The 20,595-nt window shown below is 39.1% G+C and overlaps 1 pseudogene; it reads left to right on the forward strand.

Annotated features, from left to right (window-relative positions):
* Window positions 1–20,595, forward strand: part of LOC115805056 (uncharacterized) — a 40,017-nt pseudogene that overhangs the window by 2,490 nt on the left and 16,932 nt on the right.

Consider the following 20,595-nt stretch of genomic DNA (forward strand, 5'->3'; position numbering starts at 1 on the left):
CATCCAGTTCAAGACACTGGTGCTGGCTTAGCAGGCCACAACAGGCTCCGCCCCACCCTACCTTCAGTCTCTGATAACTCCTTACATCCCAGCCAGAGCTCTCCACTCAACCACCTCTGGTTAGCTGGCGGGCCCCTCACTTTGGTAACCTGACAGCCGTTCCTCTCGACCACACCTCTTCTCTGCAATTGTTCTGCAGTGGTGGAATGACCTTCCTCACTCAGTCAGGACTGCAGAATCTCATGCCATCTTCCACAGGAAACTGAAAACCCACCCTTTCAGAACTCGCTTGTCCCCCACTGCCTAACCTCCCTGTCACAAAAAAAAAAAATGTTATACTAACCTTGTCCCTGTGTCGCAGGTCTTGTTTATTTGTTTATCGTTTACTGTCACAGAATTCCAGGAGCATGTGAAATATTATAAATATTATAAGGTGCAAACTGTTGCATGGTATTGATACATTCTTGAATGTTGTTTTTGCAATAAATTGTCAGCAAAATTATCAGCAAAATCTTGAATAACCATCCTTCTTAAAGTCTTGACTTAAAGTGACATATGCCTGTCTGGATGCAAAAATCTTTCTGAGTGATACAACTGCTTGACATTTAATCCTTGCACTTTATGTACAGTGCATGCTCATGCCAACTTTAAAGGTACCTGTTTACGCAACCCATCCTTGCTGTTAACTCACTCTTCCTCTAAAGTAATTGGAGTGGATTTCATGATGTGTCTAGGTGGTAGGGTACGCCTTCAAGTGGTATTCCTAACTTCATCATCATCAAACTGAACAAATACTACATTCATGGATGTGTTGTTCGCATTATGGGCCATGTCTGCTACAGTACCACAGACACCATTTACAAGCCCATCAGCGACATCAATATTTTTAATCAACATGACTTGTGCACCTTTTCCTAATAAAAACTTTTCTGGTGAACATGATTTAAAGACTTTAGAAAAGTGTCCTTTTTTAAGCTGCATTTGTCCAGTTTGTTGATTTTTCTCATATTCGTGAGCCTCTACACAGATGTGGTCAGGGCAACATGCAATTATTTGTCTGACATTATGCTCCTCCACTTGTGCATTGGTTGGGAAATGTGTAGAGCAGTAGATGTTTCCCCAGCTCCCCTATGTTTAAGCGTATTTAAATCATCAAGGGACAGGAGTGAGCTCATGTGACGTGTATGTAATCTATTCATTATTTCAGCAAAAGCAGTCTTTCTGTCTAACAATGGTTGTTAATTCACACAGTGAAAATGTGCCATTCCACAAATCTAAAGGAGTATTTTGCAAATACAATGGTTTTCCTTTTACAGGTGGCAACTGGAAAAAATGCCATTATTGACACATTGACCATTAAGACCATTAAACAAAAAAAGATGACATGTTGGAAAACTAAGTGGTTTTAAGTCAGCATTGTTATGATAAGGTAGGAATAATTGCTCAATGCTCTGATAGTACTTTTCTGGTCGGAATCAGCAGAGAATCGTGCATATCTAATTGCAACTGGCTTTGAGTTAGGTCTTTGAAAACCTAAATTGTTTTTCAGTGGAATTCTGTTTGAACATTTCTCTGCTTTACCAACAACACGATATTGAGATACAAATGTAGCTATACACATGTCTGGAAAAGGGTCAGAATCAGGCCTAGCTTTATAAGGATCTACATGACTAGTCATCCACATATCTTGATCAGTGAGATCATGTGAATGTGCTTTCTGCTGAAGAACTTTCAGTGGCAAGCTAAGTCAAACGTAATTATCTATTGTTGGGATAAACTCAACATTTCGTGAACATTCCTTCAGATGCATATTTGTTAGTCTACATACTGCTTCTTGTGTGCTTATTTCCCGGTTGTGTAAATACACACTGCCTAATTTTCGTGTCTCTTTTGCTTCAACATTACCATGCTTTGTAGCCTCACAGTGAGCACTACTTTAACAACAATCCCATCTCCTTTTCAGCCTTTCATATATAAGAAATTATATATACAATGCATGCATAGGCATCTACTATATATTGAATACCCACGATAGCATTCCAAGCCCTGAATAATATTTTATTATATGGATTTACCCACAAATCTGTAATTTCGTGTTTCAAAACGACTTGTTTTTTTTTGTTGTTTTTTTTTTTTACCTTTAATGTTATATGCCAGTTCAATTTTCTGTTGGTCAATACCAATGCTGGTAAACAACTCGGACACTGTACTCCAAATAATTGTGTCAGTAGATATTGCTGTTTTCACCTTAGACGATATTTTTGTTGCCTCTTAGTTACTCATTGCATTGGTTGAATCCTCATTTCTAAAAGATCATTGACACGAATCTGTAGTTCAATTACAAGTTCTGCTTGAAGTATGTGATTTCGTTTTTCTGGAAATTAAAGTTTTACTAATAGTTGGTCGTGGAAAATTGAAACAACATACAGTGTTACGCTTGCTACATGTTTTGGAATGCCTCTAACTGTACATTTGAACTGTTGAAACAATTTCAAGGAGTTAATCATTATTATTTGGGACTTCACATGTAATATGTTTGTCTATAAATTTAACAACACTGTCATCATCATCCATATCAATTTGTAGAGCGCTGTCCACCCAAAACATTGCATGACCATGGCGACTGCCTCTTTGTTGAAATTCAACATGATAGAAATAATGTAGTATTTTACCTGTTTGCCTTGTAATTTGAGTTATGCCCTTTGCGCATTGCTCTGGATATACTGGATGATACTTGTTCGGGGTAATATCATATCAATTGTTTTGACTGTCCAGTTTAAAATAGCTTTATGTAGTTCACATATCTGTCTTATGTACAGTTTAGAGGGATACTACTGATCTGCTCCAGCCACAAGCATGCCCCTCATCTGACTCTTAGGCAGAGGTAAGTGTGGAAATAATTGAGGAGTTCTATAGATTTATCAATGCTGAAATGTTGATACAACTTAATAGCTTTTCTCTTTTTTTTTTTCAGGAGGACTTGGGTGAGGAAACAATGTCAGCCATGTCTGACACACACATCCAGGCTGACCCATTTCATCACTTGTATTTTTATGTCTATTTAACAGTAACTAACATAGGCTAATACTAGGCTGTGTATGGCAAATTGTCATGAGCTGATATTTCCAGTCAGACATGTGTTGAATGAGAATAACCTTCAAGAGAACAAAACTTTGGTCAGTTGGCAATCACATTATTGTGTTTCAGGAGGAGCTAAATCAACCACTCTCCCCACCCATGGCTACCTCCTCTCAGGCCTGTAAGAGAACCCAAAAGGTGGCTTTTCCTTTGCTATTAAAAGGATTATTCATACTGACCATATGTAGCACTAATGATGCTGAATCCTGCATGCAATGTTCATTCTCTCAATGTGTTTTGCTGTGCAGGCTGGATCTGACAATGTGTGGTCGCTCTATAAGCGTATGCTTGAGCTGGACTGCCAGAAAAAATGCTAAAAAAAAAAAAAAAAAAAAAAAAATTAAACTGGAAATAGAAAAGGTGGAATATGACAAAAATGTTTTGCTATACATTATGTCTCTACCATCTGCAACTTTTTTTCTTTTAATTTTTAGAAAAGGAAGAATGCCAAGAAATAAATACATATTTCAAAAAAGAATAATTTCATGTGTCTTTTATTGGTTGAAAAATTGATTTGTGATGGCTTCTCTGATGGCTCTTCCTGTTCAGAGATCCAGCATCACTGAGTCCATTACATGTTATGGCATCAGCAGTTGCCTTGGTGCTCTCTCTTTTTAATAGTGGCAATGTTATGGAGTACCACATATGCTGCCACCATTTCACATGCCTGCTCCGGACACACCAGCAAGCCTTGCATACAAGCTTGCTTTGATGACCCCAAATATCATCTCTATCGTGACCCTTGTGTCCTTGTTTTTGGGTCAGTATATGGGGTCACCAGGTAACGCAGACACTAGTAGTCTCTGTCCCCCAAGCAGCAGGCCATCAAAACACCCTTTAAACAATAGAAAGAAGTTGTCACAATACAGCATGATGTGTGATATATAGGGTGGTTGTTGTATCTTGCTCAAATCTCTGACCAAGAGTGGATTCCCGTAAAATGCGTGAATCACACATCGACCCAGGCCACCTAGCCTCCAGACTGGTCATGTCATCTCATTACATGTCATCTGAAAACGGATTTCAGGCCATTTTAACATACTATCAATGTGAGAAAATCACCACCTAATGTGTCTTTAATTATCTTAAATATGAGTAGAAGTTTTAGGACAAAATAATGTAGGCTAGCCTCCATGTCAGATCAAATACAATATGATAAAATACCTGAACACTGATGCTGTGATGCTGTGAAATCTTCAAAACGCTTAAATGGCCAGGGAACACAACAAATGCATCCAGCGGTTTAGTTACAGCAAGTACCACCTTGCAAACTGCATGGCATACAGCATTATCAGTGGTTAGAGGACTCTGTGGATCTCTAAACACCCTTGCCTTGCAGGATGAGGCTCTCACAATCCATGCACTAATGTCGATTTGGTCCTCCAAATGTACCGGGATTGTCTCGACAAGATTGTGGGTGGAGGGGCAGTGCTTACATAGGCTAACATCGAGTTAACCATGAAGTTAAACTGCTCAGAGCAGTTTAGAAACACACCATAAATTGCCATGACAGCATACCTCAGGTTGAACTTACCTACCTTTCGTAGTACGGGTTAATCGGGAAGTTACACCCGACGTCACAAAGTTAGTCCTGAAGTTACCTGGATAAGCCAGTTACCTCGCTTCGTAGTACAGCCCTCTGGTATCTGTCTGCTGTTTGGACTGTCTGCCTGCCACGGATAGCTCTCTTGGTTATAAACTCAACACAACTTTGACTTTTGCCTCCTGTTTTTGACTGTTTGTCAATAAACTACCTTTTGCTGAGAGACCTGTCTAGATCTGCGACCGAGTCCCTACCTGTGTCCTGACAGGTAAGGCCATTATCCGGAAAACAACCACTACATACTTGTATGAGAACTGTCTGCAGACAAAAATAACATCTCAGGTGAAGTGGCTCCAGCAGCAGAAAACAATATTCCAGTGCACCTTGCTTCGACAAGCAATTCAAACTGAAATCACTAGTTTTATAACGGCTGTACTGTTTCCAAGCACATTTTGACCACGCCCATGCCACACTCTGAATCTCAGTGACACACCCTGAATCTTACTGCCATCATAGACATATCTGCACACACTTGTGAAGATATTTCCAATAAAACAACAACAACAACAACAACAAAAACATAAAGAAAAACTAACAAACACAATATACCATGACTTAAACTGCTTGTAAAATAACAATAATCTTACATGCTCTTTTAGCATAGCCAACATGTCATCATCACACAACAGCATGCAAGTCTTCTTGTGGAACAAAATTATGTGACTTTTGCCACATGTTACACTCTCCACAAGGACTTGTTTTAACTAGTAAATGCCTAGCATCTGCTGTGCGATTATAAATAGTCACAGGCTGATGAACAAAGTCTAAGGCTACATCAAGTCTATTTTTGAAACAGCTCAATGTCCCTTTTCCAACCAAAGTCTATCTTTCAACTATGCTTAGGCCTATGGGCTGCACTAACAACTCATTCTACGTTGCATATTGCAAACTTGTTTAAAATAACAAAATATCATTTAGAACAACAAACCTACTCATAGACCTAACAAACCCAAACTGACATATGGTCCTAATGCAACTAATAACAAACATGCACTTTTCAAACTAACCGGTGCTTAGTTTATGTGAACCCCTACCTGAACACGTTTTTTGTCCGAAAGCCTGACAGGGATTAATTTAATTTACCAAGAATACAGTTAATAGAACACAATAAAAGACACACTCCCCAAACAAAACTATGCAACCCTTTAGAAATCCTTTGTGCCGATGTGTTATGTATCAGACTGCTGTTTACAACACAGGACAACATATTTAGATGCATACGGTGCCAAACAAAACTTAAGCCTTCTTATGGGCCTGCGTAAGTGATGTACCCTGTGTAACATCAGTTCCAATATCCAATTCAAGGAATACTGTTTACGTAACGCGCGCCCACTTCTGAGTAGCGGTATTCATAGAACCATCATCACCATTTCAAAATGAAATCTTATGTTGGATCAGGCACAGTGCACATGCAGGTAGTGATGTAACGCTCATTAATCAAGAATATAGCTTGGTGGTACTTGGTTTGATCAGCCTCAAATCATGCAATGTGGCAATTATGAGTCACAGATATAGCGCCACCTATACTGAAACTGCACTTTGAGGTAGAGTTTATGGACTTACCATGTCGATTTATCTAGGTTTACCAGAGAGTTTGCTTGATTTGCCTCAGATGTAGTCACCAAAGCCTAGACATTAAGCTGCAAGATTAAGCTGAATACAGTCAGTTGATGTGTTATTGAGGATTGCTGTGGCGATGAATGACGCTATGGCAAACAGGGAATGGGAATAACTGTGTGCTGCTTTGGACAATGGGCCTCAAACTTACCCCACCACACTTTTCCCCAAAACCATTCATATCCAACCTCTCCTCTGACAAGTTTTGCAGTCTGCCCCAGCTACCCCTTGCACTGTACAATGAGGGCCCTATGTCCTCCTGTGACAGGGCGATCCCTCGTTATTATTCTTTTTGATTCAGTGCTTGGCCATTTTTGAGGTGCTTCCCATTGGCAAAAATTCATGAAGTTTGGTACACACATCAGTGCTTGTGACAGTTACTCAGGGACAGAGGCTTGGCCCCGGGTGTGGCCCAGGGACTCCATAGCGTCCCCATATGACACTGAGTCCTGTGCCCGGCATATATTTTCACCTACATATTTGGTAGACATGTGGGTCTCCCCAAGATGAACAAATTTGCAATTACATTTTATTAGCCATGCCCAACACGAGGTGACTCATTTTGGATTTTGTGCGTTTTGACACGTGTTCCATTTTGACATACTCCACCTAGACAGTTCATCGGATGTCAGATTTGCTAAATATGATGACAAGGTGTTGCAGATTTTAAATTGTGAAGGCATTTTTGATATCTTGCAAGATGTTGAAATGGCAAGATGATGAATTTATGTCTCATCACTCAAACAGGAATTTGTCAAATTCGCCATGCACTGCTTGATACAGCTCAAACCTCACGTTATTGGTTATGATAGTTACAATGATATCCAATGCCCAGAGTGACACCCTGGTATAGCGCCACCATCTGGCAACAGAAAGAGTGGCTTTTTTACCCATCTCAGCTGTAATGCTCCTATACTGATTCGGAAAAATTTGGGTACCTCCGAACAGATTTTTGGGTTGTTTCACCAGTCTGATGAGTGACAGGATGTTTAAGCAATCAAATGAATGAGTTGTAGTGTGGGGGATGGTCTAGAGGTGCCTACGTCATGACTTATCCCTTGAGACACATTTAGGACAAGGGTCACCGCCATGTTTGCATATGTGTTAAGAGCACGTTAGCGGTGTTGCTAATTCACCGTTGCTGGGAGGCATTTTGAGTGCTTAGTAAAAAATGAACTGTTTTATTTGTGTTGTCATGTTAATCTGGTGATTAAGTCAGGGAAAACGGTTGACAAGCTATCCCGATATGAAAATACTGGACAAGACGTAGGCAAACTCACCTTTGAGTCACAGTGTTGCAACCTCCCCCATGTCGGGAGGCATTTCGCTTGCTTAGTAACAAACGAACTTCAAAAGAGAAGCAGACATTGTATTTTGTTATCTTGGTCAGTTGTGGTGTTGTGTTAATTCGCTGATTATCAGGGATAAACGTTGACGAGCTGTCCTGATACAGAAATATTGGACGTGGCACCGGGAAATTCCACTTCAAGTCATGGAGCCTGCTCCGCCTATTCATTTCACTTTGCATTTAAGCCTATTTATGCCTGCATGTGTACAAAGGAAATGTTACTGTTAATAAAAAAAAATCCTACCTGTTTGAGGTACTACTTTTGGCAGATTGCTTGTTTCCTGTAGAAATTGTTCTGTTGATAAGTCCAAATCCTTTTAGCTGTTGCTATGACCATATATCTGTCATACACATCAGATGTGAATGGATGACGAAGTGTCACATGTTGCACATCACCGGAGCTGTGAGGGCCTACCTTTGCCAATTGTGGCTATATTTCATACTATCAGTAGTCAACGAAATAATGAGAACTATACTGTGTAGATGAAGTAAACATGCCATAATTTTACAGAATATGTAACTGGAATGAGAAGACACTGCATAGCTGATAATATAGTTTCTACTTGAATAAGAGAGCGCTCACCTGTGCACTCAAAGGCTAGGTGGTACTTTCCTGCATTCCTTGAAAGCCACCTTACCGCATTGTTTTCACGCAACACTGCGACATGCACTAACATTCCAGATAACACAACAGCTCCTTTGTGTGATGTCCCAGAACTATTAATAACTAACTGAAAGAACTAACTGAAAGTAAGCATTCCTGTTTGCTATCGTGCGCATGTGCGCTCAAGAAGTGGTTTCACATGGTAAGTTTTGACAGTGCTGTCATATGTTCAAGTCGCACTTCCAGACCAGAAGCTGTCAGCCTCTTTCCAAAAGGTAGCGTGAAAAATTTATATTTTTTCTTTTAAGATTCACATTTAGCCTATGTCGATTTCGGTGATTTGTTAGTTTGTCATTGTTAGTTTGTTAGTTTACCCAGTGGTCTGAAGAGCTGTATTTTCAAAGGGGCCAAGATCAAGTTGTCTGCAAACCACATCTTAACTACATCCATGGCTTCATTGGTCTGCCGCACTCATCGACAATGTATTGTATTGTATTCAATGTATTTTGATAGCTCTTTGGAAGAAGTGTTAAATGTGAATAAGTGTGAATGAGGCAAACACATGACATACACTACCAGTCAAAAGTTTTAGAACACCTCCATTTTTCCAGTTTTTATTGAAATTTACATAGTTTAATGTCTCAGTGCACTCTGAAATTAAAGCGTAGTATAAAATACAGTTGGAATTAAAAAAGACGTGATTGAATTGTTCTGTTTAACACAATTAATCTAAATTTTTGACTCATCAAAGTAGCCACCTTTTGCAGATATAACAGCTGAACACACTCGTGGCATTCTTTTGACAATGGAACTCAAATATTGTTCTGAAAGTTCTTTCCAACACTGTTGCAGAAGTTTCCACAAATGTGTTGCACTTGTTGGTTGCTTTGCCTTCACCCTTCTGTCCACTTCATCCCAAACCAGCTCGATTGGGTTTAAGTCTGGAGACTTTGCTGGCCATTCCATGATTTGAAGCTTACCGTCTTGTTCTTTTCCTCTAAGGTAGTTCTGACATAGGGTGGAAGTATGTTTCGGGTCATTATCTTGTTGTAGGATGAACCCCTGACCAACTAGGCGTAGACCAGAGGGTATTGCATGGCGCTAAAAAATGCTGTGGTAGCCCTTTTGGTTCAAGGTGCCAGTCACTGTGCAAGTCACCAACCCTGGATCCAGCAAAAGAGCCCCAAACCATCACACTTCCTCCTCCATGGTTGACAGTCGGTGTCACACACTGAGGAACCAGCCTTTCACCTACTCGACGACGTACAAAAACCGTACGTGATAGTTCAAAAATTTCAAATTTCGATTCATCGGTCCATAAGACCTTCCAGTCTTCAACAGCCCAGTGCTGGTGTTTCAGGGCCCAGGCAAGCCTCTTCTTCTTATTTTGCCATTTTAGCAATGGCTTTCTTACTGCCACACAACCTCTCAAAGCTGCAGCTTGAAGTCTTCTCTTAACAGTTGAAACTGATATTTGCTTACTTCGACACACGAACAGCACATATCATCCCAAACCCAGCAGTACAATGATACTCTGGTCCTCACCAACATTCACAATGATTCTCTCTATCCACATCGCAAATGTGCTCCTAACTTTATAATATTAAACACTGCATGTAGTGAGATGCAGCACACAAGAGTGGTGTGGTAGTTCATCACACGCTTACTCATGAAGGTTAAACTGCACAAAATGTTTAGAATTTGAGCATTATGACGTAAATGCCAAAACTGTGTCCTTATACTCGATACACAAAAAACTGATACTGTACTTCCAATGTTTAAAACTTGAGTATTTTTTAGCATACACATGTAAAGTAAAGGAAATGTCTGAAAATGAGATATTACATGCAATTCAGCATCTTACATGGGGATAAAAAAAAAGTGAGATGCATATTTACACAGCACACAAAAGGAGTCGTGGTACAGTTACAGGTTATGAGACCAGGTGTTGTGTAAAGTTGTCTTAGTGTATGCAGTCATTGAGCATATTGACATTTACATGTCAAAAGGTTTTCTCTGTTTTTGTAGCTTGATCAATATTTAAAATATTTCCCTTCTGACTACATTCTCAAACTTTTGGATATAGTTAGTGCTGAAGGTCAGTTATGATCTTGGAAGACTTGTCATTTTAGGCATGTCTTTGCCTGTTGAGCGGATTCCACAATATATGCACAAAGAAAACACATAATCGATATTTACATTATTTCTTCAAGCTTTTGGACATATTTAGTCTACTTGTCATATTTGGTACCTTAAAATGTGTTAAGCGTTTTTCATGTTAAGCGTCATTGGGCATTTTAGATCGTCCCTGAGGAAAGCACATAATGAATAATGAAGTTCGGTTGCGTGAACAAACCCCAAGCGTGCTCCCTCCCTTGCTCATAAACAGCCTATCATATCCCTTGATAATGGAGCATGCTAGGAGTGACACACATACGGCCAATCACTTAACAGGTGTATGGTTTTGTTGCACCATCGACATGTGACACAACAAGAACAGCAAGGAGTGAGGAAAAAATGAGTGCAGACGGTGAGGTAATTGTTGATGAAAAAGTACAGGTCAGCTCGCCAGTATGGCAATTTCTGACCGATATCAGAACACTGTTGTGTGTAAACTGCAGTAAAATCGCTCCGACCAAGAGTGGGAATACAACAAACTTATTTTGTTTACTGAGTTTTAGAGGTTTATATATATATATATATATATATATATATATATATATATATATATATATATATATATATATATATATATTTTTTTTTTTTTTTTCTTATAGATACATAAAAACATACATACCAACCTACAACACAAAACATATAACAAAATAATATAATATTATAATATATAATATATAATAATAATAATAATAATAATAATAATAATAATAATGATGATCATCGTCGTCATCATCTGTATAGTTATGATAGTGAATAATACTCGTAAAATATCTACATCAATAATAAAAAGAAATTAATAATAATAATAAATATAGCAGCAAGCGGTGATCAGCAGGGTCCGAGCAGTTAAGATATAAAGATCAAAGAGATCAAACGTTAAGACCTACTAAATATGCATGATTTTCACTACATTCTACCCAGTCGTGCAAAGTTTCATGATATGTTAAAGCAAAGCTAGTTGAAGGGCATCTGAAAGTTGATTGGCACATGGCAGGCATCTGTTTTTAGTTATGGTCTTGTCCACGTAGCCTTTATTTCTACTTTTTACCAAGACAGAGTTGAGGAATGAGGACCATTTCTTTGCTACAGTGCCACCTATGGATGTATTTACAGAAAAATTTTGTAGGTTTAAGTCTCATGGCCTATAGATGGAGCCATTATTGAGACTTTTGACCAAGACACAGCACCCAAAATTTGAACTTGATCAGGCAAGAGGGTTAGGAGTTATAATCATTTTTTTGCTGTGGCGCCAGCTATTGACAAATTTACACCAAATTTTGTAGGCGTAAGATTCATGACCTACAGATGCCGTATCTCAAGTTTTTTGATGACTGGACATTGCATTCAGGAGTTACAACCCATTATATCAGTTGAGGCCACACCCACAAAATTAATTTGTTTAACTGTGGCCACGTTTTGTAACACAGCAACTTTCTTCATATAACTTTTAAAATTAATGGTCCGAAGATGCTGTGTACCATGTTTTGTGCAAATAGGACAAACCGTCTAGGAGGAGATACATTTTAAAGGTTTTACAAAAAAAAAAAGAAAATCCAATATGGCAGAGCACAGTGGTCCAGTTTTCTATTCAACAGGGGCCAGGGAATGTGGGTAAAAAAGAATTTTGAGTCTAGGCCAAAGCATTCAAGAGTTACAGCCCAAAACATGTTTGGCTTGTTGTAGCACCACTATGTGGCCAATTGGGGTAAGTTTTCTAACCTGAGTAGTGGGTGACCATAGCAACCTGGGTGCAAAGTTTGGTGGCTCTAACATGTACAGTTTTTGCTGTGCAAACAGTTTTAGGGCAGAAAAATAATAAAAATCAGAACAAACACAACAGGGTAATAATGACGTAGTATAGCAGATGAGTAATGGGAATAGACGACAAAACAAAAAATGAATAAATAAGCAACTAGATTTAAAAAAAAGGAAGGAAGGAAAGGAAGCCAACGGGGTCAATTTGTTGGAAAGTTGAGAGCTACAAGGATGGGTTCCCAGGTATAACTGAATTCTTTGGTCTGCTTTGTTTTTAGCTGTGATTCATTCCAATAAGAGATAGTCCATTAACAGATTAAGCCATTGTGACATTGAAAGTTTTTGCCTGTATTTCCAGCCAAGCAGTATTTTTTTTGGGCTACAGTTAAGGTGACAAGTATGATTTTGTGATATTTGTAACTATGACTGATGAGTGTGAGATCTCCAAGGAGGCAAAGAGATGGGAACAATGAAATGCTGTGACCCAGAAATTTGGAGAATTCAACTATTACAGTTTGCCAGAAAATTTGGGTTGGTGTGCATTGCCAGAAAGAGTGATAATAACAATCTATTGTGTTGAGGGTGCATTGTGAACAGATATCTGTATTGGTGAAGCCCATGAGGTGCATTCTGCGATTAGTGAGGTGTGTTCTGTGCATAACCTTGTGCTGGATTTGCTGTAGTTGAGAGTTGTCCGTCATGCAGATATTGCTACATATTTGTCTCCAGAAATTGAGAGCAGTCTTGATTGTTAAATCTTTTTCCCAGTCTGTAATTGGGATGGGTAGTGTTTTTTCTTTTGGTGATGATACGAGTTTGTATAGTTTAGATAAAGGTTTCTTAGATGTTGAAATGGATGCTATCTTTTCTATTAATGGCGGTGGTTGAAAAATATTGTTGGAAGGTTGTGTTTTATTTTTCATTGCATTCTTACACTGGAGATACTGTATAAAACTTTCTTGGGTGATGCCATATTTCTGTGTTAGTTCATGGATGGTTAAGAATTTATCATTTTCAAATAGGTGCTGTATATGGGTGATTCCTTTACTTTTCCATGAATTAAATGTGAAAGTAGCCTTATTGATTGAGAAATCTGGGTTGTTCCAAATTGGTATGAGTTTACAGGGGTTGAATGGGTGGTTGGTGATCTTATTGGTTTTACACCAAGCTTCTAGAGCTGTTGAAATGGCGATGAATCATGTTTTTTGATTGATTGGGACAAGAATGGTAGGTCTTTAATGGAGAGTTCTTCACATACTGACAGTTCAGTTTCAAGCCGAGGATCTTGTTGCATGTCTGAATAGGTCCATTTCATTATGTACTGTAAATGATGAGCTAAGAAAAAAGTAATGAATATAATAAAAAAAAGTTTGGGGCATTTAAGCCACCAAGCAGCTTGCTTTCCTGAAGTATTGAGAGTTTAATTCTTGGCTGTTTACCTTTCCAGTAAAATTTTGTGATTATTGAATTTAGAGTGGAGAATGAGTTGGATTTTGGGAAGACAAGAGTCATTGAAAAAAAGATTCTTGGTAAGATTGACATTTTCACTGCAGTTGTGCGGCCAGCAAGTGAGAGGCGTAAGTTATTCCAATGGTTTAAATGATTTTCAGTGGTTTTAAGAATCAGCAAGAAGTTAAGTTCAAACAAGTCTGAAAGGTTGGGGGAAATATAAATGAGATATTTCGACTCAATATCAATGAGATATCAAATGTTACCTGTAGGGATGTTAGGTGAGAGATTGGGGATCACAACATTCCACTAGTCCTGGTTAACTGGGAGAATAATCGATTTTGATCAGTTGAGTATTCTGAAAATGGCTTGAAGTGATGTTAAAGGATTGTGTATATAGTAATAAGTCATCTGCATATAGACTGACCTTATAGATTGTGTTCAGAGTGGTAATACCAGTGATTTGGGTGTCTTGGCAGATGGCAGCTGCTAGGGGTTCAATAAACAGGGCAAATAGTACGGGTGAGAATGAGCATCCTTGTCTCGTACCCCTGTGAAGTGTAAACATTGTGCAATTATACCATTTGTGATTAGTGATGCCCTAGGTGAGTTTTACAATTTTGATCCATTGAATAAATGACACCCCAAAACCAAATCTTTCTAATGTAGAAAATAGAAATGTCCAATTAACCCGGTCAAATGCTTTTTTGGCTTCTAATGACAAGAAGGCTGTATTTTTTTTGTTTGTTTGTTTGTTTTTGGCTGTACTGATTAGATTGAACAGGCAGAGCATGTTTTTTGATGAATGACTGCCTTTAATGAAGCCTGTTTGATCAGGGTGTATTAGAGAAGGGGTGACTGTTTCTGATCTCATAGCTACTGCCTTATTGATGATTTTGAAGTCTGTGTTAATGAGAGATAATGGGCGACAGCTTGAGCAGAGAGTTGTGTTTATTAGGTTTAAGGTGATATAACTGCTGTGTTCATATGGGATGGAATGACAGAAGAATGTCTAATTTCCGCAGTCATATTAATAGAAGTGTAAAGAGGTGTCATTATCTGTATCTGTTCAACGAACAAATTATCTGTCTCTGTATTCGGATGGCAGACCAGAAGTGGGCATGTTTTACACCGGAAGTCACGTTAAATCATTGATCAACAGCTCCCTATCTACTGGCACGGTTCCTTCTGCCCTGAAGAGAGCACGGGTCAAGCCACTGCTCAAAAAGCCCACTCTAGACCCTGCTGATGTCAGTAGCTACCGTCCAGTCTCTCTCCTACCGTTTCTCTCCAAAACCTTGGAACGTGCAGTTTATAACCAACTCTCTCCATATCTTCTGCAGTACAATCTACTGGATCAGAATCAATCCGGATTCAAAGCCGGCCACTCCACCGAGACGGCCCTCCTTGCTGTCACGGAGGAGCTCCACCTGGCCAGAGCGAAGTCTCTCAGCTCTGTCCTCATACTCCTAGACCTCTCCACAGCATTCGACACGGTCAACCACCAAATCCTCCTCTCATCCCTTTCTGGGCTGGGCTTCGCGGGTTCTGCACTCGCATGGTTCAAGTCCTATCTGTCTGACCGTTCCTACCAGATCTCTTGGGGGGAATCGGTCTCCTCCACCCGCCCTTTACTCACAGGAGTCCAACAAGGTTCTGTACTTGGTCCACTCCTCTTCTCTCGCTACACCAGATCACTCGGTCAAGTTATCTCCACCCATGGCCTCTCTTACCACTGCTACGCTGATGACACACAGCTGTTCTTCTCCTTCCCCCCCTCTGACTCCCAGGTTCAACCTCGCATCGCAGCCTGCTTAGCAGACATTGCCTCATGGATGTCTGCTAACCATCTCAAACTGAACCCAGAGAAAACGGAGCTCCTGTTTTTTTCCTGCTAAGAACTCCCCAGCGATCGACACTGCAATCACCATCGAGGGATCTGTGGTATTCCCCACCACAGCAGCCAAAAACCTTGGCTTAACCCTGGACAACCAGCTGACCTACTCCGATCACATCGCGGCAGTCACTCGATCCTGCAGATTCTCCCTGTACAACATCAGGAGAATCCGCCCATTCCTAACACAACAGGCGACCCAGCTCCTGGTCCAAGCGCTTGTCATCTCCTGCCTGGACTACTGCAACGTGCTACTGGCTGGCTTGCGCCATCAGGCCGCTCCAGCTCGTGCAGAACGCTGCTGCACGCCTGGTATTAAACCTCCCTATGACGTCTGGACAACTGACGGTCCCCTCACTTCGGGAACCTGGCAGCCGCTCCTCCCGACCATGCCTCTTCTCCGCCATTACCCCGAGGTGGTGGAATGACCTCCCCCATGCAGTCAAGACTGCGGAATCTCTTACCATCTTCCGCATGAAACTGAAAACCCACCTCTTTAGAACCCACCTGTCCCCCAATGCCTAACCTCCCTTCCTTAAAAAAAAAAATAAAAATAACCTTTGTCTTGTATCTGCGTTTGTCAAAGTATTCCAGGGGCGCAATACGAAGGGGCAATTTTACGCTCGGTCTTATTGTGATCTCTGCTCACAAGGTATTAGAAATCTGACTCTGACTGATGCACTGATTGTAAGTCGCTTTGGTAAAAAGCGTCTGCCAAATAACTAAATTGTAAATTGTAAATTGTAAATCAGGCAAATGTTGTATTTTCTAACCTAATATTCATTGGCAATGCAATTTTTGTGCCTTCAAAGAATCGAATTGATTTATTATTGGCAAATAATTAATCATGAAATATATGTCCACATCCTCATACTGTACTTTTCATCTGTCTCTCTCTTTTTTTTTTATTGTTATTGTTAACTACGTTTTATGAACTGTCTGCACCCCACCACACCGCCCCCTTTAACTGGGGGACCGTGAACAATCTGAAACTTAAAAATGTTTTTTAAATCAAAAGATTCTGTTTTGCATTGGAAATAGAAACTATTTACAGTAAACATATATAGAAAAATTTAATTCAGTTGAAAGGGATTATCTTACATTCCAATGATGCTGCGTTCGCAATTCTTGATGAGTTAACGTTACGACGGTTTGCTAAAGGTGAATTACTATTTTACAACAGTAGGTTGCGCTGACTTGGTGGGGGCTACTACAGGATATATCAATCATTTTTCTTTAAGTGTTTGGTTATAAAACCAAAATGGACCTACTTTTCCTTCATCTTGTGTTTATGTTTACATCTTTATACCTAATGTTTCATCTTGCATTCGTCTTCCCTATAAAAACCAATAGAAACCAGTTAAAATTGCTATTGGTTTTTAAATGGTTTTCTACTGGTGTTCTACTGGATATCTAATGGATTTCAACTGGATTTCTACTGGGATTTTCTATTGGATTTCAGCTGGAATTGTCACTAGGGTATGAGCCATTAGAGGAACATAGATAAATAGCTCCATTGTGCTCAATTGCTCTATGCACCTCAACTCTGTTTTTGATTATGTAATTGTAATTGCAGAATTAATGGTTGTATAGCTTTATTCAATGGAGACGATAACCTGTGAAGGCTATTCCAAGTGAAATTTTGAAAATGATAGTTGTAGTTGTGATGGTGTCAGAATGAAAGAATAATTGTGATTAAAAAAACGAATGAACAAAATGAAACGTGATGTGTTAAAATATGCATTTTGATTGTCAAAGGAAAATTATTCCATTGGTACAAAGTAGTGCAGGGCTAGGGAGGCGTGTATGAGTGACGCGTAAAAACTCCCACTAAAGGAAAGACGCAACGGAAAAGGGGAATTGTGGTGCGAAATTTGAAATTGAAGCCTAGAACGCCCAGGGAAAAAGAAGAACAGGAAAAATAACAAAGCGAGAAAAGGAGTCGGTCGCCTTGTAGAAGCAGAGTGTAGATTATAAGGGAACCCAAAAAGGACAATGTACGGTGGTCTCATCTCCGATTTATGGGAGTCGACGAATTTGCCACTAATCGGGTGAGAGCATTCTTTTTGTCTCTCTTTTTCGTGTGCTTGGTTTTTCTGGGTTTTTCGTTTTTAGGGAGGAAAAGGAAGATTCTTCTTGTTTGACTAGCCATACGATTTTTTCCAATCAAATTGCCGCTTGCAAGATTACACATTGAATTGACAAAGGACTAAAACTGCTGGTACGTCGATGAATGAAGATTTGTTTTTGAGTTTTGTTTTTCCCCATGGGGAAAACAAAACTCAAAAACAAATCTGAACAATATAACAATATATAAAAACAATATAATTCGCAAGAATAGTGGTTTTCTAGATATCTAGAAAACCACTATTCTTGCAAATTATATTGTTTATTGTTTGAACCATACAGAGAGTTTGGCGTTATTTCAGTCTAATTGCTGTGTAGCACAAAAGGATCTCGAAAAGAACCCGGTGTTATTCTTTATAATGCCAGATAGTTATTGAAACTGTCTGATCGTTATATAGCTCATATGTTTTACTGACTTGGTGCTAGTTCGGATAATGATAATCACCCTGGCAAGGTCACTTGTTGCATAATATGGCATACCACTTATCAGAGGAGTTACAGACCATGACAGTGAGAATATTTTTCTTTTCACCTTTCATGTGTCCCTTCATTTTGGTGATGACACATGGCTTTAGGAAAAGATCTGAGGTCCTCCTTGTCAGTATGTCTATGTATGTTTTGTTTGTTGTTGTTCTTATTGTGGTTTTGTTTTGTTTGTTTCTTACATCTCATCAAAGGCCACACACAGGGTACTACAAAATGGAGGTCTGGTTTATCAATCCTACAGTATTTCTGATTTCTTTGGCAGATGTCAACACAGATGTAACAAGCCAAGTCTGTCTACCTGTAACATTAAAGGGCTTGGGGATCTTATAAAAAGACGTAAGGTTCTTAATTTTCTGAAATCTAAACAATATGATATTGTCTTTAGGCCCATCTAACCTCACATGAATCCAAGAAACTCTGTAGAGACTGGGTGGGACACATTTTCTACAGTACTGGGTTTAGTGGGAGTAGGGGTGTGGCAACTCTAATTAGTAAATTCATACAATTCAGATGTTTAAAGGAAATGTCTGATGATGAACGTAGAATGGTCATTATCCAGGCCAACGTTTGAGGACAAAACCTAACGGTGGTAAACATTTATGCACATTTATGGTGATAACCCTACTTTTTTTTAATTAACCTGGAGAGTAAACTACATAACATATGCAATCTCCCCATAATTCTTGGTGGAGACTTCAATGTTACTTTAGACAATACTGTTGATTGTATGAACAGCTAAAAACTACAGGTTGCGGGGGTAAACCAGCCACACCAGGCTTTTGTTTGACTCAGTGGGGGCGACTACAGAATATAGCGATCACTTTTCAACAATGAATGAAACGACTAGTTAGGCTAGTGAAATAAAAGTCCTATGTTGGAAACAGAATGGGCATTTTTGTCTTGTGCCCATCCACAATTATGTGACTCGATTTGAAGAAACATAATGGCTGACGCACAGACATGTCAGTCATGTTGTTTTCCGAATAATAACAAGCAACCTCGGATAGAAGAAATATCTGTTTCCATTGCATTATTTGTGCTTTCCCGAACAACGTATTCGGATTTGGGTACATCCTTACATTGTAATGAATAATGGTGGTGTTGTTGGCCAGAAATGTTTATAAAATTCTGCTTGGAAACCATCAGTTCCGGGCGCTTTATATTTGGCATTGAAAACAGTGCTTTTTTTAAGTCGTCGGATGAAAGTTGTCTTTCTAGATTTAAATAAATTATATTTAAATAAATAATATTACTTGATTTTCATTTAGCCTGGGGAGTTTGATACTGTCAAAAAGGATTGAATTGCAGAAGGATCACATGTACAGTTTGGTTTGTAAAGGTTATTATAAAAGGACTGGAATGTTGCTTAGATATCATTTTGGGTGGACATGGTTTTCCCTTCGGAGTTTTTAATGACTGGTATAATTGTTTTGTTCTGTTGTCTTTTCAGTTGATTTGCCAGGTACTGTCCAGATTTGTCCTCCTGACATGGGTGAGTTCGCAATACCACGACTCGTCCAATATTTTCATACCGGGACAACTCATCAACCGTTATCCCTGACTTTATCACCAGATTAAAAGAGTTCGTTTTTCACTAAGTATGCGAAATGCCTCCCGACATCGGTGAATTAGCTTCCTCACCCGGGTGGACTGTGTTTTCTATGACACTAGAGATTGAAAAACGCGCCTCAGTGAGCGACCGACAACACCGTCATGGCTGATCTCACCCGCGATTGCATGAGATTCTCAGAGTTTGCATATGCTCTCTTGGCCCGGTTTGCTAAATCTTACAGATGTTAGGTTGATCTACCTCAAAGTTTACTTTGGTTTTTTACGTTATCAAAACAGTTTTGCACACATTTTGTAACATTTTATTCAGTAAGTTCAAGAATTTCTTTAATGTTTGTTTATTTGCATTTTATTGATGTTTGGTCAGTTTACCTCAAAGTTGATTTTACTTGCTCTCGTTATTTCATGTGTATCAAGGTGAGATCATTCCTTTATCCTTATACTGTATATGCTTATTTATTTCTGTAAATTTATTTGTGTGTGTTTTTCATTGTTGTGTTAACATTAAAATTATTACCTTATTACCTAAGTACCTGTGTAAATTAAGTGGTTAAATTCAAAGTAAGGTTGTTAAATTCAGAATAAACTGGTTAAATTCAACCTTTTTTCTCCTTGTAATTATTACAAATAGGTCATTGAAAATGATCAGTAATTTTCAATATCGACTGAAATAAAACATTTTATCGTGATACATTTTTCAGCTATATCGCCCAGCCCTAAGTGCAAATATAAAATTTTAAGGCCGTGCAGATATCGGACATTCTGTAAACTTATTACCTCAAGGTCTCTTTGAAAGGGTGGGCAGCATTCTTATAAGTCTTTGTCAC

The sequence above is a fragment of the Chanos chanos genome, chromosome 2 (genome assembly GCF_902362185.1).
Source record: "Chanos chanos chromosome 2, fChaCha1.1, whole genome shotgun sequence".
Lineage (NCBI taxonomy): Eukaryota > Metazoa > Chordata > Actinopteri > Gonorynchiformes > Chanidae > Chanos > Chanos chanos.